Source organism: Carassius carassius, chromosome 13, assembly GCF_963082965.1.
Source record: "Carassius carassius chromosome 13, fCarCar2.1, whole genome shotgun sequence".
In the NCBI taxonomy this organism is placed as follows: Eukaryota; Metazoa; Chordata; class Actinopteri; order Cypriniformes; family Cyprinidae; genus Carassius; species Carassius carassius.
The window spans coordinates 14,714,930-14,740,653 of record NC_081767.1 but is presented as its reverse complement, the minus strand read 5'-3'; the positions used below and the strand labels follow the sequence as shown (position 1 = coordinate 14,740,653).

At 45.3% G+C, this 25,724-nt stretch overlaps 1 long non-coding RNA gene across 1 annotated transcript; it reads right to left on the bottom strand.

Moving 5' to 3' along the window:
* Positions 1 to 21,803: 21,803 nt before the first annotated feature.
* Positions 21,804 to 24,015, bottom strand: LOC132155981 (uncharacterized). Its single transcript, XR_009437367.1, has 4 exons — positions 23,968 to 24,015; positions 23,643 to 23,675; positions 23,144 to 23,516; positions 21,804 to 23,052 (listed from the first exon to the last, which is right to left on the bottom strand). It is a non-coding gene; the product is annotated as an uncharacterized LOC132155981 (long non-coding RNA).
* Between the last annotated feature and the right edge of the window lie 1,709 nt (positions 24,016 to 25,724).

Genomic DNA, 25,724 nt, shown 5'->3' with positions numbered 1-25,724 from the left:
TCCTTAGGCGTAATTTTGTTTTATGTGGTGTTATTTGGTAATTGCTGCTATGTTGATTTACATTTTGTCTTGGCAGTGTTTTGTTTTCTCTCTCTCTCTCTCTCTCTCTCTCTATGCCCTGCAAAAACTTAATAAAGATCAGCTGGTCCTGTTTTTTCATCAATCACCTGGTTGCTCTGATTGGCTGCTGGAGGGAGAGCTTGTGGATAAAAGCTGGAGACTCCATCTGAAGTGTGCCCTTCTTGGCCTTTGCTGCCTCTGGAGACTTTTCACCTGCCCCAGACCATAGCATGTGTGCTAGCTAGCTGTCTGTTGTTGTTGTTGTTGCTGTTGTTGTGTATACGGTTTGAAACTTTGGAGAATTGATGTTTATTTGTTTTTGTACAAGTAAGCTCCCAATGTGAAACGCAAGTTGAAAGTTTAATTATTTTTGGAGCAGTTGGGAATGCTGGGACAGGAATAGCTAGCTCAATCTAGCTCATTCGTAAATTTCCCTGTTTCTGCCATCCTTGAGCCTAGACAACACACACACACACACACACACACACAAAAAAAACGGTAAGACTCAAGTGCTGTGCCAAAAGAGGAATTAAATCTATTAGAAATTTGGATGATAACATCAGAGAAATAAAAAAAAAAGTTTAGGAGAAATCAGGGCTCCCAGTGTCAAAACCAACTGGATGGATGGCTGGGAGGATGACAGAAAAAAGTTCAGTCTAGCACTCCCAATCCAGGACAGTTATCCAGTGGATAAATTAATCCTCGTCTGAGGATCCTGGACACATTAAAAAATGATTAGCAGAGAGGATATCTCAGAACATATAAGGTAAGAGCACACGTAACACAAAATACATAATGTCACAGTGAGAAGCCATAGATGGGAATAAATAGCAAGGGGTAATGAATAACAGGTGTGGGACTAATGGAGCGCACAGTGCTTTGAGTTAGCTCTGAATGTTGCACACGTGCAGCAGCTGATGACAGGAAAAAACAAACCACCACATGTAGGAATGAGACCGAAAGAGAGGTGCCGACCATGGCAGAATTCCTCCCCTCATGGAATGCCTTCTTGCATCTTTGGAAGAGTCACCATGACGCCGATGGAATTGATCTGAGGGCGCGATCCATGAGCCGGAATCCAGTATCTCTCCTCCAGAGCTTAACCCTCCAAGTCTATCAGTTATTGTTGACCACTACCCCTTCGCCTAACATCAAGGAGCCATCATACTGAGTTGGCAAGCAAACCCTCGATCAGTCTGGGAGGTGGAGGGACCAAGGTCTGGGGTTGGAGTGGAGAGTGAATGGACTAGATTCTCGAAACTTGAAATATTGGGCGAACTTCGAGACAGAGTATTTCTTGCCTGCAGAGTGGGCAAATATAGTTTCCTCCATCTATCCCAGAAGGTGTTGGCAAGACCTGTCTCCACTGACGTTTGTACAAGTCTTTGCCATCAAAGTCGCCTGGAGGAGCAAGAGAGGGACCAGTTGTTTGTGTTAATAGAGTTGCAGGGGTGAGTAAAAATGGGTCATCTGGATCTGTAGGCACTGGTACGAGCGGTCTAGAATTTACAATGGTGGTCACTTCAGCCATCAAGGTGACTAGGACCTCATGGGTGATTGTTGAAGACCCTAGCTGTAAGAACATTAAGTCCAAGATATTGCGTGTCAGCCCTATCATCCTTTCCCAGACTCCGCCCATATGGGACGCGTTAGGGGGGTTAAACTCCCACACGCAACCTTGATCTGTAAGAAACCTCTCCAATCTACCATTGATGTTGGACGGGATCAGTAGCTCATGACAGGCTTCGACGAAGTTAGTTCCCCTGTCTGAGCTTAGCAATTTGACCGGTCCGCGAATGGCGACGAACCTTCTCAAAGCATTGATAAAGGAAGATGTGTCCATAGATTCGATGATTTCGATGTGGATGGCACGAATGCTCAGACAGCAGAACAAGACCGCCCATCTTTTACTGTCTGCATGACCCCCTCGTATGCGTCGTGAGGAGACTGACCATGGAGGATCTGTGTTCAGGCTACAGTCGGGTAAGTAGGCCATTTTTTGAGTTTCGCAGGTGCGCCGTTGTCTACGACAGATGACACATCTGAAGATAAGGCTGTTCACACACCTTTTTCCACCCACAATCCACAAGCCGGCAGAATGAATAGCACCCTTGGAAAAGAGACGTCCTTGATGTTGAGTCCGTTCATGATAATGGCACACAAGAAGAGTGGCAATGTGGTGACGACCTGGAATTATTATAGGTTGCTTCTCCTCGCATCTTATACTAGCCTCTGTGATGCGTCCGCCCACTCTAATGACACCGTTTGTGTCAATGAAAGGGCTCAGGGCTCTAATGGGATCTCGTCCTTTGTAAGAGATCTTTGATCCCTGATACACTGCAGCTCTTTTGATTAAGTCTCCTCTTGAATGGTACGTATGATTGTTCTTTGGGCTTTGGTGAGCATCTCCACCTTGTGATATTGGGTACATTTATGTACATTTATTTATCACGAGAATCCTCTGTATTCTTCCTGTAGAGGCGGACTATATGGGTGAGACACGAAATGGCACGGGTGAGTGACTTCCAGCTTGAGAAACGGCAAAACCGTTGAGACCAAAGTAGTCTTTCCCTAACAGTTGTGCTCAGGGTAGACACAAGGGGGGGGGCATCTACGTCCTGTTCCGGATTCACCAGGTCAACGGTGACCTGCTGGTTGTGCGTTTGCTCGGGTGTGACAAGAGAGCTGGACCTGTGAGCCACATGGTGTCTTTGAGGCGTGTTGCTGAGATGAATCTCGTTGCATGACCAGCAGGATTGTTGTCTGTTGATACAAAGTGCCACTGCGTGGGGCTGGAGAACCTTCTTATCCGCTGCACTCTGTTGTTCACGAAGACATAAAATCAACGCTTTTCATTGTGGATGTAGCCCAACACTGCCTTACTATCCGTGTAGTAGCTGATGTCATCTATCTGAATGTCCAGTTCAGCAGTAATGAACTCTGCAAAGTCCACTGCTAGCACGGCAGCACATAGTTCCAATCCGCGGGATAGTCACCTCTGGTTGAGGGGCTAGTTTTGCTTTGCCTAAAACAAAGCCTATGTGGCAACTTCCATCTTAATCAAATAGCCTTAAATAGGCCACAGCTGCCACTGCCTTAACTGATGCATCTGAGAAAATGCAGAGTTCTCTGCGTTGGGCTGTGGATGGGGAGACCTGTGCATAGGACCTAGATATCTGTAGATTTCTGAGTTCTTGGAATGATTCTCTCCAAGTTGTCCATAACCGGTTAAGAGCTTGAACCTTGTTGTTGGGCAGGCGACGTCTCTGTGTCTTAAAGGGTAAGGGAGCCATCCAACTGTTATTTTTATCTTTGTAAAACCCTAGTTCCATGATGTTTAGAAACGCTGTGTCTTCAAATGAAGGTGCAATTTTGTTGTCATCTTTGGATCTCTGAAACACAGCACATCCTATGTGGTGTTTGCTGTCCTTGTTGATGAGAGACCCAGTGTTGTCATGTATTTCTTTCACAAAGTAACAGTTGGGGCATGGTTTAAAGAGGGATGTTCGTCCATTTTCCAGTGTATTAGTGTAGAAGGTGTTTACTGTGTCTGGTTTGTGGACCTTACCAAGGCAGACACAGACAAATCGAGGTTTTGTGCATATGGAGAGTCGTGTGGGCCGTTAATTTGTTTACGCACTTTATGGACTCTGATGAGGTCTCTGCCAAGAGCAACATTATGGGTGCCTGGGGATGTAAAGTTGGAATCTGTTTTGTGATACATTTTAGGTGCGTTTGTTGAACAGCTACCTGTGGAGTGGGAATTTCAGATCGGTTGTTGGGGATTTTGTTATACTCAATCGGAGAGAGTGACTCCTTCATCCAAAGATTGTACCTGGAAGCCATGCGCTTTTCTCCCTGACTTCTCCACTTCTCCCGCACAGGTCCTGAGAGAATACGGAGAGCGGTCACCTTTAACATTGAAAAGCTCGAAGAATTCTGATCTTACCAGGGACCGATTACTCTGTTCATCCAATACGGTGTACAACTCGACTGCTTAATCCCGCTGACCGGTAGGGAAGACTCTGACCAAAAAAATCTTAGAACAGGATCTTCCAGCTGTGTCTCCACCACAAACCTCTGTACACTTTGATGTCACTGCAACGTTTGGACCGACACTCTCATCCTCCCCGCCATGCCCGTGTGTAAGTTTTAGGTACACTCTGCTACTTTCCATATAGTGACGTGACATTCAGCCAAGTATGTTGACCCATACTCAGAATTTGTGCTCTGCATTTAACCCATCCGAAGTGCACACACACAGAGCAGTGAACACACACACACACTGTGAACACACACCCGGAGCAGTGGGCAGCCATTTATGCTGCGGCGCCCGGGGAGCAGTTGGGGGTTCGATGCCTTGCTCAAGTGCACCTAAGTCGTGGTATTGAAGGTGGAGAGAGAACTGTACATGCACTCCCCCCACCCACAATTCCTGCCGGCCCGGGACTCGAACTCACAACCTTTCAATTGTGAGTCCGACTCTCTAACCATTAGGCCATGACTTCCCATGGCTTAGCTGCAGTTAAGCCATGTACAGGAGCATAGAATTGCCATGTGGCCACAATGTGATTCACAATTGTCTTAACAAGAAAATGCTTTCCTCTCAAAAGAATCTATACCCCTGAATTTTGCATTTCATCATGACCTTAACAAAAACCATTGGAATGGAAGCACTTTGAGCCAGATCACACCTCATATACTCGCATTGTCAGGCTGGCTCCCTGTTACTACAGGACTAAATTTGCATCACAATTGTAAAACTTCCTTGTCTATGTTTGGAGCATGATCACACAGAGACATAGCCCCTACTAAATATAGACACATATATAAAACCCTTTGATTTTCACACACAGGATCAAATCTGTTTAGTTTGGGTTTACTTAATCACTTAGTCTTTATTTTACCAAGTTTGAGATATAAATTAGTATTTCCTAAGTACAGACATTTCCATTGATATGTCATGTAATTAATTTGATTTCAGTTTCTTTGTAAGTTTGTAAGTTTTAGGGTCTTGTTGGACCATGGAGCGGGCCCCGGGTGCAGAACCGAATGGTGTCTGTCGTCGTCACACTCGGTGCATCTAACATTCTTTGTACAGTTCTTCACAAGATGAGATGTTGACGCACAACAATGGAAACAGATGCCACTTTGTTTCAACAAGGCTTTTCTCTCCTCGAGGGGTCTCTCTCTGAGCGCACAGCATTTGTAAAGGGGGTGGGGCTTCTTATGAATAGGACATGTCTTTGTTGGGTCTCCTATCTTTGTATGTGCAGGGTCAGCTGATGTAACTATGGCTGATGAGATCTCAGTCTTATGGACGGATACAGGTGTACGGTAGCTCATGTTTTTATGAGTATATTTTTCTGTCTTGGTCTGATCTCCAGTACATGGGACAAACATGAAACTTGGGTCGTTGCGTGTCCTTGCTTGTTGGGAGACAAAGTCGACAAAGAAAGAGAATGGAGGGAAGGCAACTCTGTAATTGTCTTTGTAGCTTGAGCCTTGTATCATCCATCTTTCTTGCAAAGCTTCTGTATGATGTTGCTTATGCCGCGTGCTGTGTCTAGATATGCAAGGCCTGGGAGTTCACCTTCTGATTTTACAGCTTGTAGCTCAGTCAGCAAGTCTGCTAGCTCCCTAAGTTTCTGATTGTCTTTGTTTGAAATCCTTGGAAAGTTATCTAGTCTCTTCCATAGTGCGTCCTCAATGACTTCGGGCGTACCGTAGCACTCTTCCTGTCTCTCCCACACGATTAACAGCCCTTTTTCTGGGTCGTTGACATGCTCAGCTCTCAAGCGTTTCGCATGTTCTGCTGATTCTGGCCCTAACCACTTGACTAACAAGTCTATTTCCTCTTTTTCAGTCAAATTAAGGCCTCTGACAGTGTTCAGGAAAGATGCCCTCCATGCCCTGTAATTTCCGGGCGTATCATCAAACTTCAACAGTTCTGTTGAAATGATCTCTCATCTGGCAAGGAAGCTTACAAAGTCTGTCACATTTTTATTTTCATTAGACGAACTTCTGAACACATCGTCTCGTTGATCGCTATGGACAGACCTACTGGGTGGGTAGTGACGGCCGTCATAAGCCCCTATGTGACTATCATGATATGTTGGTTGGTGGTTATTCATGGGTGTGGCTAATGGCGGGTGATAGCTGTCGTAGATTTTGTGACCCCAGTACTCGTGTTTTCCGTCTTCCATTTGTGTGTGTGCAGGGTTCTTGGTTACCGTGGAAGAACATTTTGGAGAACCGTGTGGTTCAATCTGTGGGTCTTCATTCTTTTCAGACTTGATCTGCGTGGGTTGATAAGTGAGTCCTGGAGGTGCTTGCAGAGGGGGTGTTTGCTGAGGTTGGTTGGTAGAGGGGGAACCCTGTGTTGTTCAAGCTGTACTCGGCTACGTGATTTAATGACACATCTGTCTTCAAGTATAGATGCTAATTGTAAAGAACTTCATTCTAAAAATGCAGAAATACAATTGTCAGATGCAAATATTTGGGATCTTCAGTCACAGCTAGATAAATTACTAGCTGAACAGTTAGCTCTGAGTGATAAATGTAAAAATCACAAGGCCACTATTGCAGATCTTAAGGCTAAGCTAAATGCACAAGAGTCCATGTCTCCCAGAACGCTTAACAGCCATGGGGCTAAAAAGCATGTTCACTTCTTGGAAGAGGTGACTTGCTGTGATGATTCTAGAACTTTTAGTTCAGAGGAAGCATGTGCTACTGCTCAAAAATGTGTGCCGATTTCAGTTATTAAGGTGATGCAGCACCATAACACTGCAGAGTTGTGGACCAGTACGCATGGCGCAAAGAAAGCATTAGAGAGTCATGAAAATCCTCAAACTTCAGGAGAACACAGCACACAACCCTGTGGCAAAGATCGCAGGTTTTGTAGTTCCTGTCACAAAATAGGCCATACAGAGGAAAAATGCTGGTCACTGGGTAGGGGTAGACCTCCACCTAATTTTCAAAAAGATAGGAAACCACTTTCTAAAGGTAGATTTCAATGCTCATTTGCAGGTAAAACTCTTAGTGAGTTGACTGCATTGTTCATGCAAGGCCTTTAGCTACTGACTTCACTTGCTAGTGGGTTAGCAGCTTAATAGCAATGTGTTTAATATGGAAACATCCCAATTTCAATAATCCTGTTTGTATTAAGACATGTTTGTGTTTGTGCTTAAGACATTGTGCACATAGATCACACAGTATAGTTGTTTGTGTAACTACATATGCACAAAGACTAGTTGAGTTTATTCTTTTAAAATACATGACTGTTTTACTGTAAGTGTGTGAAACACTTAGGTTTAAGGCTGTAGATGCTACATGCATTCTAGGCCATGTGTCTTGTTTGAAATTGGAATAACTGTAATACTGGAATTGTATAGTAATTTCAAGTTGCACATGTGTCTATACTGAGTTTGTTGGTCTCCTGAGTGGTACACTCTGCTATTTTCCATATAGCTGCAGTTAAGCCATGTACAGGAGCATAGAATTGCCATGTGGCCACAATGTGATTCACAATTGTCTTAACAAGAAAATGCTTTCCTCTCAACATAATCTAATACCCCTGAATTTTGCATTTCATCATGCCCTTAACAAAAACCATTGGTATGGAAGCACTTTGAGCCAGATCACACCTCATATACTCGCATTGTCAGGCTGGCTCCCTGTTACTACAGGGCTAAATTTGCATCACAATTGTAAAACTTCCTTGTCTTTGCTTGGAGCATGATCACACAGAGACATAGCCCCTACTAAATATAGACACACATATATAAAACCCTTTGATTTTCACACACAGGATCAAATCTGTTTAGTTTGGGTTTACTTAATCACTTAGTCTTTATCTTACCAAGTTTGAGATTTAAATTAGTATTTCTCATTCTTTCCTAAGTACAAACATTTCCATTGATATGTCATGTAATTAATTTGATTTCAGTTTCTTTGTATGTTGTCCATTTCAGTAGCAACAATGGACATTTTAATTCCTGTATTTGGTTACACTAAATATTTGCTGATGCTCTTACTGATGAAGGGGGGTGTTAAAATAAATAATTGTTGATTTTATTATAATGCAATTTATTGTAATATTTCCAAGAACAGTGTAAGAGCTTTTCAGATCATCTTTTCTTCTCACCTTGACCATTGTTTTAAGTATATCAATTTAAGGGCTATTTGCCAGAGACAAAATTCAATCTGATCACATAAAACCTCAGTAGTACTTATAATATAGCTTCTGTCAAGATGATTTATGACTTTGACCTTTGACAGGTTGAACTTACGGTAACCTTATGATGGATGGGTTGAACTTTCCAAATGAGTTCATGGGTTAACCTATGACCCTTCCCACGCATCGATCATGTGGTTTTGACAGAAGCTTTTACCCTATTGACCTAGTTAGTTCTAAATCATGGTTTTTGACGGGTAGTTTTTACGGTATAGGAAACACTCCCCATGCATCGATCATGTGGTTTTGACAGAAGCTTTTACCCTATTGACCTAGTTAGTACTATATTATATTTTTTGACGTATGGTTTTGTGCTATAGGAAACACTCTCCACGCATCGATCATGTGGTTTTGACAGAAACTGTTTGAACTTTGTGCCAGTTAGCTTGTTTGAACTTTGTCCCAGTTAGCTTGTTTGAACTTTGTCCCAGTATGTGTGTGTGTGTGTGTGTGTGTGTGTGTGTGTGTCCCACTCCCATTACATTCATGAGCAGTATATAAATGGGATCGGTGTGTTCTACATGCACTACCGGTAAGGGAAACATGAGCTACATGAGCATGGATGGTTTATCCTCCCCTCAATCAGCAGATGCGGGGCCGAGCAACAGGATGGCGGATAGTCTGACTTTCGGACACATCCGTTTGACAAGTTTTCTCCATGAAATTTCGGAATGGACTAAAGGTGAATTTATGATGTGTAGTAACCGTGTATTTGGATACAAATTTCACAAACCAACTCGAGTTGTTACGCTCTACACCACCGATGGCCTCGGGGAGTTTCAGGTTGGGGAAGACGAGTGTCTGGTATTTCCTGAAAAAGACTGGTCTCTATTTTACAAACATGTCTGGAAGGATCTGAATGATGGCGGCGAGGAGCCTTTGTACGTGGGACGGGGCGACCCCGAATGTCCGGTACCGTGTGGTGGGTGACCATACTCGAAAGAGGCCGAATGATTCCGTTTACATATTCTGCTGTAAAGACAAGACAAAGCTCAACAACACATGGTTTGGGTGCATCCTGCCTAACGAGCATCACGATCTGTATGAAATGCAATTTTTGTTCAAGTGGTGCAATCTGGATCTAATGAATAGGGTTTTTTCAATCATCAACATTCAAATGGTCTGACATGCATGACGGATACAACAAAATTAAAGTGCAACTGTTCCACCCCGAGAGATGTGCGCGGAGCAGCACATACGCAGTTCCGTCCCAGCCCATTCACTACACCCATTCTAAAGCTCCGCGGTCAGACCTCGCAAATCGCCATGTATAAATCAAGGCTGAAGCGCTCCAACACCCCCCACCCCTTTTCCACAGCGATCATAAAATACAGCGACCCAACCCTCCCAAGCATCATTTATAAACCATGGCTGAAGACCACGTATGCAGCTGCGGTATCTCTTTCGGCAGCATTCTCGACCTTCCCGACGACGACGCAACCCTACATACTCCGACTGACGCCTGCGGTCCATCGGGCCTCCACAGCGACTGGGTCTCGGCTAAAACGGTCAGACGGCGCATAGAGTTGCAATCGTGCTTTGAAAACGATTGGGCTCCCGGCAACATCGTCACCGCTGAACCCTCGGACCTCCAAAACGACTCTGGTCCATCTATCAAACGTAGCTTAGACTCGGATCCGATGATCGGGAGCGCCTGCCCCCATGGAGGGGATAAAAGTTTAGGGGTCCAATCGCACGACTCATCTACATTCGACCGGACCCTTCCTCATTCTAATCCTGGCTTCGACGCCACAGACGGATGTTTCAGCGATGTCGGATTCAAAATCGTAAAAGCCGCGACCGTGGTTTTGCTGCAACATCACATCAACGACAAGCAGAAGGACGAGTGCGACGGCTGTGCGATTAACCATCCTAGCCTGTTTGACCCTCCCAACTATTACTTCGACACACACTTTGACGAACTTTCAGGCAAGCTGTTTAAACCCTCTTTTCATTCCATCATCACTACCCTCCTGGAGCGGTGCGGGTTAAAATCTCAACCCCATTGTATTCAAGGAACAGTCGGGACTATTCTGCGTGAATTAAAAGACGAACCATTCATCGTCGCCAAGGTGGAAGAAATCAGGGCGGGACTTCTGGACAAACCCTGCAAGGAAATAGTCGGCGACGTCGTTGATCTCTGGGAAAATCTCCCCAACGCGACTGGCCAGTGACCAAACCACCTCCAACATGGGTGCAGCCTGTAGCCTAAAGTGCAGTATAGAATTTTTGTTTAAAGAGAATTACAGAGAGCAGATGACCGATCTCATGAGCAAGATTATTATGGACACATCCCACCCCGATACTCCGTGTCACGATACCGTGCGCGAGGCAAATCTCAAGAAAATTATGGCGTATATAAGAGGACTGGTTAGCTCATGGGACTATATGACAGACAAATGTGTTGACGGTAACGATCCACCCATTGTAATGATAAAACAGGTTCTAGATATGCTGTGTGAATCACAATCCCCGCTCGGGATCACCAATCTGCTGTGTACTTGTATGTATGTGTCGGATGTCTGTACCGAGCTAATGAAGAAATCAAAAGAATATGACTCCGATGATCAGGACGACGTTGTCAAAATCGTCGAAGTGATTAAAAACGTAGACAAAATTGTCGTAATGTACGTCGATTACATCCTAGACAAAAACATGATGGCCTGCCACAATTTTCTTTTCTGGTTAGATTACCACTGACGGTATTATTAATCCATTTTGTATCCTGTAACATCCCTGTCATAACCATTTTACTTTTTAGTCTGTGTATGTAACGTCATTATATCCATATTGCATGTTGAATCATATTAATCCCAATTTTTTACTTAGAGTGTGTATTTTTACATGTTGTATTAATACCATTTTACTTAGTCTTTGAATGTATGTTTTGTATTATATCCATTTTTACTTATAGTATGTATGTTTTTCTATCCTCTATTATATCCATTTTACTTATAGTATTTCTATCTTCTATTATATCCATTTTACTCGTATTATATCCTGTAACGTTTTTTAATAAAAGATTGATTCAAACCGCTTGTACGCGTCATTCTTTTCCAACGGCTGCGACGGCACCATGTCAGACCTCATGAAAGAGGCTTATTATACACCCTCCAACCCGGGCTCTTTAGGTGGTAAAAAACGTTTAAAAGACGCCGTCTTGAAAGACAGCAGGGTCCGTCTAAGCGATAAACAGGTTTCAGAATGGCTGGCTGGTGAGGATGCTTACACATTACACAAACCAGTGCCTATAAAATACAAACGAGACGAGTGGTTGTGTACGGGGTCGATACTCAGTTCCAGGCCGATCTCGTCGACAAGATCGCCTACGCTAAGGATAATGACGGTCATAAATATCTGCTGATGCTCTACCTACGGGTGAAAATCATGGGGCCTGACAGAGCAGTTATCGCTTACCCGGCTAAGGTGGGGCCGATAAATTACCTGGCAGCTACCATGTTTTCACAGGTCGAAGTAACACTCGGCGACCGCCTGATATCTCAGAGCTCCGAAACTCATCTGTATCGCTGCATCATCGAAAGTCTGCCCAACTACGGTAAAGATACGCTGGAAACTATTTTCACCGCCGGGCTGTTTCACAAAGATACAGCCGGTCACATGGATGTACATGACCCCGCAGGCCGTAACGAGGGGTTTACGAAGAGATCGCTCTACACCAGCCGAAACAGCGAGGTGGAACTGCTCGCCCCCATACACAGCGATATATTCTTTAAAGAGAAACTTTTAATTAATGGATTGGATTTAAAATTACAGTTTATATGGGCAAAGGATGAATTCTGTCTGATGAGGTCAGATGACGTGGCTTACAAATTACATATAGCGACGGCGTCCCTATTTGTCAAAAACGTTTCCGTATCACCCCCGGTGAGACTGGCTCACGCCCAGACACTGCTCTCGACCACGGCCAAGTACCCCATCGATAGGGTCTGTCTAAAATCGTTCTCCATACCCGCCGGCTCTCGCGTTTCCAATCAAGAAAATCTGTTTTTATGAACGCTCCCAAAGTCTATCGTTATCGGTATGGTCGATAACGATGCATTCACCGGTTCCTACGAGAAAAATCCATTCGCGTTCAAACATTACAATCTGGAATTCCTGGCAGTCTACGTGGACGGTCAACAACGGACGGGAGACACCTTAAAGATTGACCGCTCTGTATCGGCAGGAATGATTTCCTGAACGGATACACGCTCTACGCATTTAACCTGACGGCGGACGAGGACTGCGGTCAGCATATTTCCCTCATCAAGTCCGGGAACATCAGAGGCGAAGCTCGTTTCAGACAAGCTCTGTCGAATACCGTTAATTTAATAATTTACGCCGTATTCGACAGCCTCATTGAAGTGTCTAACCGCAGACAGGTACTGATCGATCACTACTGAGAGATGAATACGCTACAACTCACAGCTATCGTGGATAAAATAGCATGCGGGACTCATTTTCTCGAGGTTCTACCGAGCGATCAACTAGCCAAAACACCGTTGAGGATCTTACCGTCGTTCTGCGTCGTTAATACCCACCGGCTCAACATTGGTTAGCCGTTTATTTAGCCCGAGAGTGTCACGTTCGGTGTTATGGAAAACACAGGAGAGAGAACCAATTGCGAGTATGTCTTTAATAAGGGGTAATCCAAAGAGAATACACAGTCCAGGCAGGGTCAAAACCGGTAAATCCAAACATAACATAAACGAGGCGAGGCAAGGCAAGGCAAGACAAGGCATTGACGGACATGAATAAACGTTTAACACTAAACAAGGACTCCGTGACTAAGACTCAGACAGACCAGGTATAAATACACAAAAGGATGATGGGGAAACAGGAGACAGGTGGGGAACAATCAATTACCTAAACAAGGAGGAAGGTGACCAAATAAGGAGACAGGAAGTGATAAGGTGACAGACACCGTGAGAAAGGAGGACATCTAGTGGAAACCCAGGGACACAACCCAGACACTGTGACAGAACCCCCCCTCTACGGAGCGGCTCCCAGACGCTCCACGACAGACACAAAACAGAACAGGAGGGAGGCGGACAGGTGGAGGCTCAGGGGGAGGGATGGAGGGCCAGAAAAGAAAGACATTGGAAACAGGCACCAGAAAGTAACCACAAAACAGGAAGACCAGGAGGGAGGAGGACTGGAGGAGGTTCAGGGGGAGGGAGGGAGGGCCAGACTACAGAGAGGAACAGGGACAGGAGTAAATACAAAAACAACAAACAAAAAACAACATGAAGCCCCCCAGGGCGGAGCAGAAGACCACCACACCCTTGTGGTCAAGGCCAGAGTCCTCCAGGGCGGAGCGGAAGACCACCACAACCGTGTAGTCAGGGCAAACGCCCCCCAGGGCGGAACGGAAGACCATCACGTCCGTGTGGTCAGAGCGGAAGCCCCCCAGGGCGGAGCGGAAGACCACCACACCCTTGTGGTCAAGGCCAGAGTCCTCCAGGGTGGAGCAGATGACCACCACGCCCCTGTGGTCGATGCCGGAGTCCAACAGGGCGGAGCAGCAGACCACCCAGTGACTTGACTTAACTCTGAAAGTTCAACGGTGACTGGCCCTGACTCTGGAGAGGTCACTGGCACCTGACTCGACTCTGGAGAGTTCACTGGCCCCTGACTCGCCTCTGGAGGGTCAACTGGAACCTGACTCGACTCTGGACTGCCTGTGGAGACTTGAGACGCCTCGGCTTCGGGCACCGCCTCTGGAACGGACTCGGGCACTGCCTCGGTCACGGCCTCGGGAGCGGCCTCGGGCACCGCATCGGGAGCGGCCTCCGGAACAGCATCGGGTCCCGCCTCGGCATCGGGCACCGCCTCGGCCTCCGGAACAGCATCGGGCACCGCCTCGGCCTCCGGAACCGCATCGGGCACCGCCTCGGCCTCCGGAACAGCATCGGGCCCCGCCTCGGCCTCCGGAACAGCATCGGGCACCGCCTCGGCCTCCGGAACAGCATCGGGCCCCGCCTCGGCCTCCGGAACAGCATCGGGCCCCGCCTCGGCCTCTGGAACAGCATCGGGCCCCGCCTCGGCATCGGGCACCGCCTCGGCCTCCGGAACAGCATCGGGCACCGCCTCGGCCTCCGGAACAGCATCAGGCATCGCCTCGGCATCGGGCACCGCCTCGGCCTCCGGAACAGCATCGGGCACCGCCTCGGCATCGGGCACCGCCTCGGCCTCCGGAACAGCATCGGGCACCGCCTCGGCCTCCGGAACAGCATCGTGCACCGCCTCGGCCTCCGGAACAGCATCGTGCACCGCCTCGGCCTCCGGAACAGCATCGGGCACCGCCTCGGCCTCCGGAACAGCATCGGGCACCGCCTCGACCTCCGGAACAGCATCGGGCACCGCCTCGGCATCGGGCACCGCCTCGGCCTCCGGAACAGCATCGGGCACCGCCTCGGCCTCCGGAACAGCATCGGGCACCGCCTCGGCATCGGGCACCGCCTCGGCCTCCGGAACAGCATCGGGCACCGCCTCGGCCTCCGGAACAGCATCGGGCACCGCCTCGGCCTCCGGAACAGCATCGGGCACCGCCTCGGCCTCCGGAACAGCATCGGGCACCGCCTCGGCCTCCGGAACAGCATCAGGCACCGCCTCGGCCTCCGAAACAGCATCGGGCACCGCCTCGGTCTCCGGAACAGCATCGGGCACCGCCTCGGGAACGTCCTCTGGGCTTTGAGGAACGGTAGACGCCTGTCTCCTCCTCCTCCGCCCTCTCTCTTGGCGAGTCGGTGACACCTTGTCTGGAGACTCAGGCGTTGAGTCGGCCATCTTGTGCTGTGGCGCTGGGCTGGCGGCCATCTTGTGCTGTGGCGCTGGGCTGGCGGCCATCTTGTGCTGTGGCGCTGGGCTGGCGGCCATCTTGTGCTGTGGCTCTGGGCTGGCGGCCATCTTGTGCTGTGGCTCTGGGCTGGCGGCCATCTTGTGCTGTGGCGCTGGCTCAGCAGCCATGACGTCAACCGTCTTGGGAATCTCTAGGATCTTGGATAGCGTAGCGAAATAGTCCAAGAATGAGTCAGCGGCCCTCTTGGGCGTTGGCGCTGAGCTGGCGGCCATCTTGCACCGTGGCGCTGGACTCGTGATCGCCTTGGGTTGTGGTGCTGTGTTGGCGTCCATCCTGCCCCGTGGCGCTGGACTAGCGGCCATCATGGGCAGTGACGCCACTGTGGCGGACGTGCGCTTCCTCTCTCCTCTCCGTCCGCCATGGTGAGACGGTGGCTCTAATCCATCCCACCCGAGCCCCGGGTCGAAGGGCGGCCCTGGTTGAGAGCGGTGCTGAGTATCCTCTCGACCACTCCCTCCTCGGCGACCTCCTCTGGTTCCCCGGAAAACCACCAGGCGAGTTCCTTCAAATCCACTCCTCTCCCGCACTGTGGCTGGGGAGGAGACATAAGCCGACATACCGCTGGCTCTTGTAGTAACGGAGTCCTTCTGTCACGTTCGGTGTTATGGAAAACACAGGAGAGAGAACCAATTGCGAGTATGTCTTTAATAAGGGGTAATCCAAAGAGAATACACAGTCCAGGCAGGGTCAAAACCGGTAAATCCAAACATAACATAAACGAGGCGAGGCAAGGCAAGGCAAGGCAAGGCAAGACAAGGCATTGACGGACATGAATAAACGTTTAACACTAAACAAGGACTCCGTGACTAAGACTCAGACAGACCAGGTATAAATACACAAAAGGATGATGGGGAAACAGGAGACAGGTGGGGAACAATCAATTACCTAAACAAGGAGGAAGGTGACCAAATAAGGAGACAGGAAGTGATAAGGTGACAGACACCGTGAGAAAGGAGGACATCTAGTGGAAACCCAGGGACACAACCCAGACACTGTGACAGAGAGGGGACCGCTTTGTTTTTTCTTTCTAGACGTCAACGACGTCGACATATTATATTCCGACAGACGCGTCCAGGATTATTCATCGGATACCTGCGGACAGCACTGTGTGTTTTTTCTATATCATTTAGCCAGACGTCGCGACTATAACCACGTGATGAAACTATACACCGCTGATTATATTAAAAATGATAAAGTAGTGTCCCTCTTTGTGAAGAGATTGAGACCGCATGTTTGTAATGATAAAATGTCATCGTGCGTTCATTGTGTGCAGACATGTTTGACGTATAAATAAAAAAGCTTAAACCATTATATTTCTTATCGTCTTTTATTTATTTAATCATGAGATACAAATTAATGCTAACACAAAATCTAAGGAGTCGTTACATTTCCAGCCATTGGCGTAGGTCGATAGCCGGCGATTTAAACGGCGAGTCTTCAAAATCTGGACCCGAGGGAGGTGAATATCTCCTCCCTTTTTTTTTCTTTTATAAGGTCTAACAGGCGGTGATGGGGGTTCTACAGGTTTACTCTCTAGAGAGTTAATCGTGCGCCTGACCTGTTGGTTCGGCACTGTAGAAAAAGGGATGTTTAATTCGCCAAAGGTGCGTAGAAACTCCGACCATCCTGGAGGTCTCCGTTCATCCCTAACGTTTTTTGCGGGGCCGTAACATTTTTTAACAAATCGACCATGTGCAAACCTTGTACGGCTTTACCCCTGAACACAAACTCCCCGGATTCGTTCCACGAGCTTACTCCTTTAGCTTTAGACATCTTGTCTAATATGTATCTGCAGTTTTTCACGCTTCTCGACGGCACGTTCTTCAGAACTTCGGCGACGACAGCCTCCTCGGCTTTACCATCTTCAACGTTAGCGGCAGTCGGCGATTCGTCTTTATGACCGGGATCAAGATCGGCAAACGAAAGCGTTAAAACACCGCTCTCACGCTCCTCTTGTTTAACGATGGTCAAAAACCTGTTCTGGGTATGGCTGTAAAGTTTGACTTTTTCGTAAGGATTCAAATCGTCAAGGCGTAAAATATTTCTTATGGCGGCGTCCAAATCGCTCTCCACGGTCTGTTGAATGTTCTCGCGAGCTTATCCAGTTGATGGTGAGGGACTAAATACATCTTTTTGGCATACTCCATCCTAACGATTCGCTATCAAGCTCGTGAGAAACGGCACGGCGACGCTGAGGAGCGGTAACAGGAACCCTCCCTTCTGGTTGAAGACTCGTTTCTTGGCCGTTATGCCAATTTTTTTATCGTCGACAAATTTAATATCCGCTTTTCTCTTTTTCAGTTTTGGGTACTGTCGCCTGCTGACCGGAATGACGCCGTAGAGGATGTTTAGAGCCACTTCGCAGAGCGCTAAAATGAATTCGTCGGACGCCGATTGTAAAATAAGGCGACGTTGTTTAGGAGTGGCTTTATGTAGCAGTTTTAACACCGGCAGATGCTTACAAAGCCTGGCGGACATGGTGATCACGCTCTTTTTTTTTCGGGATATAAACCACTTGACGGTCTGAAAGCAATCCTGTTCTGAGACGGTACTGCTCCGGAGTTTTTGCTTAATAGTCTATCATTAAATAGCCGAAAGGTCGGTCGACCGCGTCGTTATAACACTCCATAAAAGTATTTCGTGTTTCCGGGGTACATTTGACGACCTAGCATCGCCACTTGATGGACGTCCCAGGGATTTTTAAACAGGATCATATAATTGGCGTTTAAGCTGATGGTTCGACTCTACTTTCCCTGCGCAAATAAATTTTGCACTATGTAAATAGAACTGAGATTACGATGGTGGCAATATTGAGTGAACACGCGCTGCAGTTCGACGTTAGCGCTAGCTTGTTCCATGAGATCATCAACGACGAGAAGGTTAGCGGTGGTAACAGGCAGTAAATCATCATCATTCAGACTCTGGGGTATTCCTTGTATAAATTTAATGTCATACAATTGAAGTAAATCATCGTACAAAGTTTGCCAACAATCGTACAACCAAACAATGTTTTCAGTTTTCTTCGAAATGATATTCAAACCTTTTTCCAACAAAAGTTTCACAAAATAAGACTTTCCGGAATTGGACGGTCCAGATACAACGCAGCTGAAAGGGTATTGAAGTCTGAAATCAAAATCGGACACATCCTGAGACCCTCTGTGCATCACCATCTGATCAGTAGCCGTAAGAAAGCGTGCTATAATCGCTTAAAAGCCGAAGTTTATCGTAGACGAACTTAAACCTTTTAACGACTGATTTGTTTTGTAAAGTGAAAGTATTTTTATCTCTTACAATGTTTTCCGTCTGAGCCAGGATGTATTTGGATCTATCATGAGACGTCACATAGCTGTCAACCAGACCAATCAGGGATTCGAGACAGATAGCTTTGGAATTTTTAGTTATGCCCTTATGCCATTAGCTTTCATGGAAACTTTACCTTTGACCGTCTCGAAAGCATAGGATTTGGGACCACTGGCACAGAAGGTCGTTATATGATCGTCGGGTCCAATTAGCTCGTCAGCTCCCCTAAATGATTACCCAGAGGTGGCTCCCAGTCGCCGTCCCTAGACACAAATATGACGCTGTCTGTGTCAGAGTATAGCAGTCGTTCACCTAGTCTTTCCATCAGTTCGTACAATTCCAGTCGGGCGTGCGCTGTAATGAAAGCGCCTACAAAAACATTCACGTCGCGCACCTTGCAAACATCGTCTTTGTCGGGTTTATGTTGGACTAGAGCTACGTCGTCTGAGACGAATGAGAAATAGGCCAACGTGTCGGTGTTGCCAAAAACGATTCTGGTGAAATCTTCGGGCTCGCGCACCAGAATCGTTTGAGGTAAGTTTGGTCTTAAAGAGAAGCGTCCCCACAAACTATTCAGAATTAATTTAGTGATCGCCCTTTGGGCGGCGTTGTACTTGATTTTTTCAGGTTCGAGTTGAATACCCTCTTTTTCAAAATAGTCACGAATGTAAGCCTCTTTCTCTGCATCCATGACGACGTTCGAAGGGTAGCCCGAAGCTTGTTGTTTCAAATGCAAGAAGGTTTTTACGTATTCGACAAACAACGTGTCTGACCGTTGTGGAAAATGCCAAACCTCGTCTATCTTGGCTACCACATAGCCCTTCTCGATGGCTTTTAAAAGCTCGATACTGACCCAACAGCCCGAGAGCGATCTTTCCTGGTCTGTGTTGGTACAACTCGAGGTCTGGTTTTGGTCTTGAGCGCAGGTTCTACATAGCGGAAAAGTGAGTTTTCCACGCGATCTGAAAGGGAGGACGCCGTGCAGTAAGTTGCAGGGAGGGTACACGGTGGCTTTGATAAGTCCGTAATAATTTTCAATCGGTTCGAAATCTGCGAAAATGATTTCGGGGTGTCCGATCGGGTAGCTTTTCCTGGCCTGACAGAAAGGGTACAGACTGGTGAAATCCAGATATCTTATTTTCTCATCGCCGCTCACTTTGTGGTATAGTTTATAGGCGTTGGTTCGACCTCCAAAAAGTGCATCGCGCGGATTCAATCTCTCAGGGGCGGAATAATCGGCCATAAATTCTATCATGGAGGGATCGGTCTTTTTCATCCGATTCCATTCGCATTCCCACAGAACCTCAATTTGCAAACCGTACGCGTTCCGGAGAATTTCAATCTTATCGTCAAACTGGTTCCTGAGAACCCCGTAGGGTACTCCGGACAGCACCCCCCGTATTCTAAGCCATGCCTGACGCCATCCTGCTCGTAGTAGCCGTCTAAAAAGTACTTACCGATCGATACTTCGCCGTGGTTTACGGTGTGATGAACGTCCACGTTTCGAGTCTTTTTTATATACTCGAGCCATTGGATCGAACCGCTTGAGTAGGACTTATTCTGATGGATGTACGCCTTGTTATACATCAGGGCGAGCGTGTTTCTGGCGAGATAATGTGTTTTGAAGACCCCCATTGCACTGCTGGCGATCGTCGTGAACCCAAAAGGGTCGAGTTGGGTGCAGTGTAGGAATGACGTCCTGTACTTCATGCAACCTTCACGTAATAACACGACGTCGTTAACGCCGTTGGCGTACAGTTCTTTCTTGAAGTTAAAGAGCTCGCCCTTCACTGTGCTGTACCACGCGTCGAACTTTTCTCGGCCTTTATCCGACATGTTCTCGTAGTTGTAGAACTTTTTGTCAGGGTACGGTCCGACGTAGTTCTCATTTTCCACCCTGTTGAAAAGATGGGGGAAATAGCCTTTTTCAGTCGTCATCAAGTCTAACGCTGCGGGCATTTTGGCGAGAGCGAATGGGAAAAATGAGTAGCTATCGATGTATCGTTGGTCAAACGCGTCGTCGTACATCAGGAGTAGTTTGCACCCTTGCATTATGACCTCAAGCACGATCCCCGCTTTGCAAAAATACTCCAGAATTAGAAAGGCGTCAAATCTGGAGGCGTAATGAGCGATGAAGCAGTAGCCTTTGTATCGGGGTTGTCTGAAGCGCTTAATTAGCTTAGCGATGCAGTCCGTGCCGTAGGCGGTAAATTTCTGACCTTTGAATGTCTGGGCAGAGACAAAATTAGCCTCGTGGCGTCCGTTTTCGTAACGCGTTTCAAAATCATAAAAGATATACTTTTCACACGGTTCCTTAAGTTCTAGAAGTTGTATGAAACATTGATGTACCGCATCGTCCGTCAGACACTCTCGACTATGCACACATTTGTCTGGTGAGCATATGTGTTTGGTTTTCTTGTTGCCCGGTTTAACGTTGTAACGTCAGTTACATAGTTTGCAGTATTTGATCATATCACAGGCGGGGTATTCCTGACCGGGAGGGGTTTTTTTTTATGCATTTCGAAACAATAAGCCGATTTACAGTAACGCAAACAATCGGGGCAATGTATGATTCTTACAGGGAACCTGTAACATTCCACGTCGAAACAAATGTTGCAGACGTGCTTACATCGATGGTATCTGAGGCTGGTGTAAGATTTGTAGCAAAATGGACACACATATGGTGAACCGAGGAACGCCTTCAAACTCGTTATCATGTAGTAGTGGTCGTCGTGGAGATACAGAAAGACCGTTTTTGGATGGGGTTCGTCTGAATTTTTGTAGGTTTCTAAGACCATGGCGTTAGATCTGTGAAATACGATGATTTTAATGTCTAGTGCTCGTTCAAACGAGGCTATGTCGCCGAGACCGATTCGGAAGCGGTGTTGGGGGTTAAGAAAACGGGCGAGACAGATGGAGAAGCACAAATTATTTGAAATATTGGTCGGGCAAAATAAACTCGTCTTTTTCCTTTTGATCACCTCATCGACAGCCAAGTCCGTGAGTTTCCGACGAGGACCCCCGCCTTGTCTGTTCATGGCTACGGAAGCTTCAAATTCTACGGTTTGGTCAGATAGTAGCCGGTCTTCGCTCTGTAAAACTCTTTCAATTTGATCCATAAACCCATCCACGTCGTAATTATTACCGTGGGTTAAAATCCCACTAACGGGCGTCTGTAAACTGGGAGCCATCAATGTGATATTGATCACCGGAGAATTTTGGTCAAATTCCCTAGCGAAATTCACAATTCCAGTAAGCATGTCGTGTAAGCGAGTGTGGTAAGAGGCCAAATCTGTAGAGTTAATCTCTCTCAGATTCGTAGTCCTTCTCAATGTCACTGTTTAAAACACCGCCGTGTTGTACAACGGGATCGTTGTCTAGGCTTAGCAGAGGATCAAACAAATTCATATCTGGATTTACGGCTAATTCAAAAAGATCCAAAATAGCAGGGAATTCTAAATTAAACAAATACTGTTCTAAAGAGTCCGGAAGTATACTTAGCATTTCGATCTCGTCCGGCGTCAGTTTTGTGGAGGATTGGTCTAATTGACATAAGTCGTCTGACCCGTCCATTTTTTAGATTTCAGACCAAAACACGTACTATTACAAAATCATAGAGTTAAAACAAGCAAACATGAACTATTACAAATTTCATAGAGTATAAAAAAGCATACATGAACTATTACACATTTCATATAGTAAAAAAAAAATCATAAATGAACTATTACAAAATCAGAATATAAAAAGCATATATGACTTGTTACAAAATCAGAGTATAAATGAGATATCGGATTATATGTAAAACAAAGTATAAAAAGCATACATGAAATATTTAAACAATCATAGCAGACGTGAGATATAAGAATTACTTGAAATATCAGATTATATGTAAACAAAGTATAGATGGAATATAAGAATTACTCGGAATACATCTATATTCAATTTGACTCCGTGGTCTCATCTACGATGGTGAGAATAAGGTGATGCAATATGAGCATCAATTCCCGTTGGTATTGACTCACCATAAGATCATTTCTATCAAACTGTTGATCAATCGTTGATCTCATAGCATTAACGCGATGGAATATTTCATTGGCCAAATCATGAATAAAGCGATCCTGAGCATCGAATCGATTGCGTGTCTCGAGGTGATACGCACGGAGCTCCCCGTTCAGTGCGTCTAATCTGCTAAGGGTTTCGATTTGTCTGTCACGAGACTCACTACGCAACGCAATCAATTTGTTGTTAATATCATCTTGTACGTCACGCAGTTCGACATATTTGTTGTTTATGTCAACCTGCGCGTCACGAAACTCTTGACCAAATGATTGTATCGAATTAATGGGGCTATGAGACGGAGGCAGATCATCGAATGGTTCATCAACCGGCTGAGGCGCCGGTACTTCTTCCACTTCTACTTATTCCGTAATGTAATGATTTTCCGACGACGGTGAGGGAGAAGGATATGGTGTTTGACCCACGTTGGTGGCAGACACCTCATCACGCTCGCTCGTCCAAGAACTCTGGTTCCAAGCATCGATTTGAGGCGTGCCCCAGGTAGTCACGTCATCCTTATGGCTTCTACTCGAGTCTGCTGGGTGTAAAAAAAAAATTCTTAATGGTTTGACCCCGTCTGGTTTAAATGCAAATAATGTAGTTAGTCTTACCATAAAACAGCTCAGGACTGGTCGCCGGGCTGTTCGGTGGTGTCAGACAGAGAGTTTTCCACTCTGGAGAGCTCTCAGGACTGATCGCCGGGGTAAAACGATAAGCCTTTCTTGGTAGTTCGCCGTTCGGTTCAGGTCGGACCACCGCTGTAAAACGATAAATCTTTCTTGGTGGTTCGTCACATGGTCCAGGACTGACCGGAGAGGTGGGGCGATTCATTTTTCTAGTCTTCTTTCTTGCCGGTTCGTCGGCGGGTCCAGGAAGTGGTTCGTCGCAGGATCCTATTGGATTCTCGATGTGGGCCGGAGTGGAATCAGGTAGGATGTGAGGTTTGTCTGTTACGTTGACGGGGGGATCTTCGTCGGCATCTTGCGTGAGATCGATAACTGTCTAGAAGTCGGGTTTGGTGATAAATTGTATAAAATAAAATACAAATAAAATTAGATTTCTCATAAACATAAAAAATGTAAAATTTTGATTTCTCATAAAAAATGTTGGAGATGGATCTTGTTTTACCATTGGCTGCACTGTCTGGATCAATCGCGGCCTCTGTGAATAAAAAAAAATAAAAAATAAATAAATAATAATAATAATAATAATTAAATAAATAAATAAATAAAACAATAAAAATAAATTAATAATATTAATAATAAAAAAAAATAAAGAAAATAAATAAAAATAAATTAATAATAATAATTTATATATATATATATATATATATATATATATATATATATATATATATATATATATATATATATATATATATATATAAATTTATAAAAGAAAATTAAAATACGTTCATTTTAATTTATAAAAAGATTAGTTAATACGTACTTACGTGTATTAATACCGTCAAATGTTTGCTGCTCAATATTTGAACCTGAGATAAAAAAATAAAAAACCTGTTATGATTTAAAATTTAATGATTTCTAGTTTAATGGAGCACACATACACACACACACACAGACTGTGACAAAGAAATCATGATGTCATAACATTAAACCAACGCAGATGGCACAATTTTCACTATAACAGTGTGTCATAACATTAAACCACCGCAGATGGCGCAATTTTCACTATAACGGTGTCATTTCACCCAGACTCACCGGAGTGAGCCATTTCACTGGAGGAAGCCGTTTCACTGTGAGCAGTTAGCAATCGGGAAAATGTTTCTGAGTTAGAAGCGTGCATTCCTAACCGGGAGCGCTTACACCTCCGTGATGTCGCGTTCATAGATGACAAACGGATAACGCGATGGCAAAACGTCGATTTAACGGACCCAGAATTGTTTTTTCTGAAATCCTATACATAGCAAACTGAATTTGTCAAGCTAAAGCTAAGCACGTGTCAACAGAACGTCGTCATATTTTCAAAATAAAAGTATTTTCAACAGGATGTCAACGTCTTTTCAAAATAAAAGTATTTTCGACAGGATGTCGTCATCTTTTCAAAATAAAAGTATTTTTTCATACAAACAGTATGGCTATGATTGAGACATTAGATGCGACGATATTAAGTCAAATAACACATACTTTATGAATATAGTGTTAAAATATCTCTATCAGCAGATGACTGCATAAGATGAAGAAAATTACAGGAATGAAATGTAATATGGTTTAAAGACGCCATAGACTGTAAAAATACCATAACAGGCTTTGATCAATGAATAGTTATTTAAATATCACTACCATCAGATAAAATAAGACAGCAAAAACTTGAAGAAAATTACAGAAATGAAATGTAATATGGTTTTAAAGGCATCATATACTGTAAAAATAGCATAACATGCTTTGATCAATGAATAGTTTTTTTTAAATATCACTACCATCAGATAAAATACTGAATTAAATACTCACTTTGATCCATTGTCTTGGAAATCAAATGTCTTGGAGAGTCGTCCGGAAAGTTTTTCTGTTTCAAAGTGATGGTTTGTAACGCGTCAAACTGGTTTTATAAGGGGTCCTGTGAAAGAAATCGATGTTGAATGACCACTAGGTGTCATCCTTGTTCTATGAATGAACTTGTTCAAAAGTTGGGAAACTGAACCAGGGTCGCCCGTGTCTTCATAAATTAGATGGGCACAAGGGATGCTAGCCGTCCACCAACCGTAATTCATAGGTGAACCGTCAGAAAACTGTCAAAAATATGGTACTCCTGCGTGAGATACGTTAGTTTTAATTAACAATGTCTTTGAAGATATTATGATTTTGTAGTAAATTCCGAGGAGAGCGCACTGTAGCATGCAGACGTAGACAGTGGGACACAGAGGGTCAGGATCAAAGGTGAAAAAAAACAACTCCTTTCTGCTCTCTAAAAATGGATTTTGTTTATCTGAAACAGTCGGTTTCAGTATATTTTTTTCGTTTCATTTATAACCTTTTTAAAAGAACAGAATGTTTTTCAACCTTAGTTAAATTGCTTTTAGATTATGTATATTATATAAAGAACTACATGTTTTTCAAGCTCTGTCGTACTGTGGCATGCGCGCTCTCTCTCTCTGTCACTCTCCCTGCGGGCACGAGCACGGCTCAATCGTGTGCTATCATTCAGAGAGAGTCCGGCAGATGGAGCTGCGAGCCCGTTTCTCACAAAGCT